Genomic DNA, 6,000 nt, shown 5'->3' on the forward strand with positions numbered 1-6,000 from the left:
TTTGGGTTGTTAGATTTTTATACAGCGATAAAAAGTTCTGTGCGACCCGCCCAATCAATCGCAGCTTTTAATGGACTGTATTTAGAGCTAATGGTATTACCAAAGAGTAGCGAATGGTAGACGAGAAATATGAATTTAATTGAAAGTGAAATTTTAACAGATATATTTTAAAAGTAGGCCTGAGAGTGCTAATGCAAATATTTTATTCAGATTTATAGAAAAGTATTTTTTTTTGATAGAAAATATTTCGTTCGTTTTATGATTTAATAAAAAATCGTGTTCTTTTTATAATAACCGTTTTCATTGAAACGGAAACTTCATCAATTTTGTTTTTCATTTGTACGAAAGTAATCAATGCTATTGCTCTACTCGTACCTTTGATTGATCTATGAGAGCCACTACTCAAATTAAGCATTGAATATCTGATGGGCTTAAATTGAATCACCTTCGCGATTGAAGGCTGGTCACTGTATCGTTGCTATTAGTAGCACAAATTAATTAAACACTTGTAGTATTCGAACACCTTCGTACATACAAAATATGCAATCACGATTACACTTACAGATAGACAAGTATGTGAATTAGCTCCAAATGATTCTGCAATAAGAGTTTCATTAAACACTTTTAAAAATCTTAAATTGGACGTCAGTTTCAATTTAGTTTTACATAATCTGATTAGGTTTTCTATTGTTAATGATGTCATGTGTTTTTATATAACGTTTCGTACGACTTGTTAAAGTAATCTTAAACACCAAAACCACTTTGCCATAATAATGTTTGTTTCCTTTAATATTCAGACCATCGACCGCATAACACTACATCATTCAATTTGTCTTGTTATTGTTATTAAACGTTGTCGTAAATTATCATATATTTATTCAATTATCGATACCGAGTTAAAATTCTACGAGCATTCACGATGAATTTATAATAATGATATAACTTTATGCGGCTACAAATCAATATTAATTTCCGTTGCAACACCGCATACAAAATAAACCGTAATTTGTATTCGGCAAATTCGTATTATCACTAACGTCTCCAGTTATTTTCAATTAATCGAATTGATGTTTATGTTGATTCATGATCGAGAAACAGTGGGGCGCCTCTCGCTTCGCACTTGCATACAAACTCGGATGCTACCTTCAAAATTCTTTAAAAAATAAGTGGCAATCAAATATAAAGGTTATTTTAATATGCAGTAAAATTTGAAATCAATTTCTTTTTGAGTCATAAAGAGGCTTTTTAGTGGGCTTTCTCGTGAATCATTGCGCGGCGCGTTGTACCAATCCAGTGTATGATTTGTTAGTATGAAGTAAGTATGGTCTCAGCAAGAGATGTCGTAAATCAGTAAACGTGGCACCCTTATGATTCCTACAGCTGCACGCCGTCGAAAAATAAGATGCCAGTACGGCACAATGAAACAGGGTTTTTTAAATATTTATTACCCTCTCGTGTAGCAGGAGTAAAGTAAACTTTAGAATGCACGAATATGATGAAAATTGAGTTAAATTCTTCATTCATTCGGAAGTATTGTGAATTTATTGCATTCATGATTTATGATACGAAATATGAAAATACTTCGATGTGATTTTAATTTATGTAAAACGGAATACTGTTGTAATAACGAAATCATGGAAAACTCACCTTAAAGGTGAAATTAATTACGATAATCGGATACCAATATGTTAATTATTCAAAATGAAGCAATACACAAAAAATTATCAGCTATGAAACGAATGGATGAAGCTGACAATGACCAACAAAACCGTATAGTACGATAATCATTTCGTCATCTTAACCTAGTTACAGCAAGATCGCGACGTAGCAACAGCAAATATTTTTCATCCGTTAATTTGTCGGCAAACGATACACTCTGATGTACGACTTGTAACTGATCTGTGTAAGTAAATACATCGACGCTCAGTAATTTGTTTTAGGCGAAACCCCACCCTTCGCATCAATCGAACAAAGACTTGCTGATTGAATAGTAATACAATCCCGGTGGAAGTGAGGCCAAATATCTACAACGATACCTATATTTTTATCGTTACCTTTCGAAATGGGAGTTTGATGGCAGTTGTTTATTCATGTACTTGTATTCGATTTGCTTTTTTGTCAGCCTAGGTTACTGGTTCTGACAGTCTGGGCCCTCAGACAATCTTTTTTTTCTCAGAATAAAACGTTAATACTTAAGACTAGGAAAGTTCCAGCCTTTTATATACCATGCCAGATTATTGTCATAAAATAATAATATTATTGTGTTTGAAGAAACAAAGAATATAACTGATATACGGGTTTATTTTTTTATGTAGGCTGCGATGTTTGTCGGAGTCTATAAGAGGTTTGTCGCAATTATCTGTTTTATGTACAAACAATAGTCAACATTAGCCAGAAGCTTGCTAGAATTAATTTAATTGTTTCTAGAGTTATTTCCACAAAATTTACATCTTATAATGTTACCTTTTGCTTTTACTATAAATCTAAGGGTACCGAAGCATTTCTGAGGATCTACTTTATCTTAGTAAGAAGAAAAGGAAAGCGAGCAATTGTGTTAATTAATGAAATCCCGATCCAATACCACATGGCGATGAAACTGAACAAGGAAATGTCACAAAAAGGCGGCTCTAATCTTGTCACAACTGAATAGGCTGTTATTAACAGACATAACGAAGTGGTTTGTTCTGACCTTTGATGAATCAAGGACACAATCAATACTGAAACGGCTCTTAATGTCGTAGAAAATAAACTTCTTTACAATTCCCTTTTACCTTAAATGAAACTCATTCTCTTTGAAAGAAGTATCCTTATAATAACGTTTAAAAGCAACTATACTGTTTATTTTTAGTATACAATCATTTGCGCTATTAAGTAAAATAACGTCGCAGAGTAGCTTTGATACCTCAACGACTACAGCAATGATAGCAAACTTAAGTACTGAAAGTGAGACAATATTTCGTTTAAATAATACGTCTATTATAGAACATAACACCCGCAATGAATTTAAAGGCATTCCGGTCTCAAGGCGGTAAGGGGAGCAATTTACTAAAAACAAACGCACACTGTCTCACAATTTGAACGAATCGCTTAGCGAAAACATTAGCTACGGCTCAAAGGCTTTTGAACGTAAATTGTACGTGAAATTCGACAGCAACGATTTTGGGTCGCGAGAATCAGGGGTCTGATATCGTGCTTAGTGTACTTGGATTAGTTCACCGATAGTGGTATGTTATTCAGGTCGCCGCAAATGTTTGCTAAATGTATTCAGGCTTTTACTTTATGTGATCCATGTTATTTTACGGGGCTTTGTTCGCCTGAGCCTAAGTGTCCCATTTGTGAATGTCCTAATACGGTTATTATATACGATATACTTTTTTGAATATGTTTACGATTTTTCTTATAGGTATAATAAATGTTTATTTTTTAGGCGTACTAGAGTGGATGTTTTTATTTTTGAGTGCCTATTCAGCTATTCAGAATATTTGGATATTTTAAGTAATGCCTGTCAGATACGTACATATACCTGGGTGTTGATGGATATGAACATTGAATAGAACGCAGACGTTGTCTAAATTATATAATGTGATTTGAAAAAAAATATCAAAAATTTCATCTTCGTTTCACCATTACGCTCGTGATACAATTTTTCTTCGTCAGCTACAGTCTCTTGTGTTTGATATTATCGTGTTTTGTTTACAGAATCTTGATCAGCAACATCATTTAACTTTGGAGAGGAACGATCAACGGGAATCTGTTTATAAATAGAGATTTGAGTAAATCGACTTCTAAAATTGACCCGAGGCGTGGTTGCTTTGGCTTCAACAATCACAATACAAACTCATAAGTTCATAACTATTGGCGTATCAACACGCATCTCGGTGGGCGTATCCGAGTGTTTGCTTTGATCTTTGTACGTCTCGACAAAGCAAATACTTTTATCATTATTTACTCAGTGTTCAGTTGCCGTCTACCGAATGCCCATTGAGTGTTTTTTTATTCTTCGTGGCTCTTAACAAATAAGAAAATATACGTTATTGTCTTAAGAACGGACAGTTGAGTGTGCGTAATGATGGTGCATTCTTTGTCACTTGAGAACGCTTTTTATATGTCTATGACCCTCTACACTTGCATTCCTTTTGTATAATTGTCAACTGTTGACCTGCAGCTGATTCTTTATGAAAATTTGAACTTAATTATTTTAAACTGTCAGTTTTTTGTATTTTGATTGCTGTTTTGATATAAGCAAAGGTCTGATTTTATACCTATAAAAGATTCCCTAACAAAAATGAAACGATGTGACGTCTCCAATTTAACAGTATTTTATAAGATTTCGAATAAAAGAGCTTTGTATTGTGCACGCGTCATTAGAATATAATGCGAAGACCATTAAGAAATCGCATAAAAAATCCATCCCTTTATAACGAAGAACAAATTGAGACAACTTTAGAATTCACACGGCGGAAGCGAATTTAATTTATCGACATCTCATTCAAAGACGTCTCAGTTGCGTCTAACAACAATTACTGATTTACCAACTACATACACATTTAGCACCAACCTTATGATTATTGACATAAAGTTGAAAATCGCGGTAATAAATGTCGGAATAAGTTTGTTATGGCAGTGCCGAAGTGACAGAACTTAATAGGACTTTAACAAATAGCTAAACATTTTGTAATTCGGAGAAGATCTTGAATGCTTAGTTTACTTAACAAAGGATGGGCAGTCTCGCATTTTGTTCGTCGCCTCGTCCCGATGTCAACATCTGCCCTTTTTTTCTGAGACAATACCTGGTGGACTTGAAATAGATATTTGTTCAACTAGCCAGAAAATCAGGAGCTATTGTGTTGGTGAATGATTGTTTGTATAATGGTATTTGCTTTGGTTGCACATTGCACTTTTGATGTAATAGTTAGCACTCGTGATGCACTTGTATTCAATTCTAAGAAAACACATTCCAAAGTGTTACTGTAACCGTAGAGGAGATCTTAATTATAAGATTATGATCTTTAATTCTGAACAAGCAAAATAAGACGATATTCTAAAGTATATTTTCGGTGATCAAAGGATCACGTTATTGCTTGTTGATTATATTAGTTAGTACGAGTATATCGCGTAGGTAACTCTAAATTTAAGTACTATAAGGCTATAAGAAAATAAACGACATTATAAGTTATCGGTAACCTACTTTGTTGCAAGGCTGTGGTATTAGTGCTGTATTTATGTTTATAGAAGCCAGAGTCCATAGCAATTGGAAAAGAGTTAATTTTATTACTAGTTTTGCAGACTTGTTTGAAACAAAGTACAAAAACAAAAGTTTTCCAGCTTTTTCCGTGTATTTTCTATTTAAAATCAAGACCGAACTCGGTAGTGGTCGGGGATAAAGGTGAAATATTTTCTATAGAAACGCTTTCCGTAAAATCTTTTTTGTATCATAACAGGGTGAAATCCGGGCAAACAATCATAAATATAAATAAGAATATTTATTATCGGATAAAGGTTTTCATAGTGGCTCACATAAGCATTGTTTAAGCGTCTAATAACAACACAGTGGGATCGTTTTAACAATAAATAAAGGGGGTGGTGCAATATCTGTCCCGCGCTTACTGAGTGCAGGCCATTTGCATCGGAACTGAATGCGACGAAACGGCCTCCCGTGGAATTTAATAAAAATATCTTAGCACATCGCTTAGTGTTTCTTTAATATACAGCCGGGACTATTACAGAAAATATATCACAGTACTTCTGTACGGAGATTGGGTCTGTGCCGCTGATATAAATGGGCGATATGTTATAGCGCTTTTAAACCGTGTATAGTAAAATTCACTCTCAAACTGTTCTTCTAGAGTTTCGGAACTGTTTTGGGGATAACGATATTTCTGTAAAGGACTAAAGTTTTGAATATTCATAAAGCTTAGGAACTTAGCTTTAGTGTCAAAGCATTATCATTACGCAAAATTATAACGCTTAAAATTAAATACCCCAGTATTTACTATTGTA

Source organism: Anticarsia gemmatalis, chromosome 10 (genome assembly GCF_050436995.1).
Source record: "Anticarsia gemmatalis isolate Benzon Research Colony breed Stoneville strain chromosome 10, ilAntGemm2 primary, whole genome shotgun sequence".
Lineage (NCBI taxonomy): Eukaryota > Metazoa > Arthropoda > Insecta > Lepidoptera > Erebidae > Anticarsia > Anticarsia gemmatalis.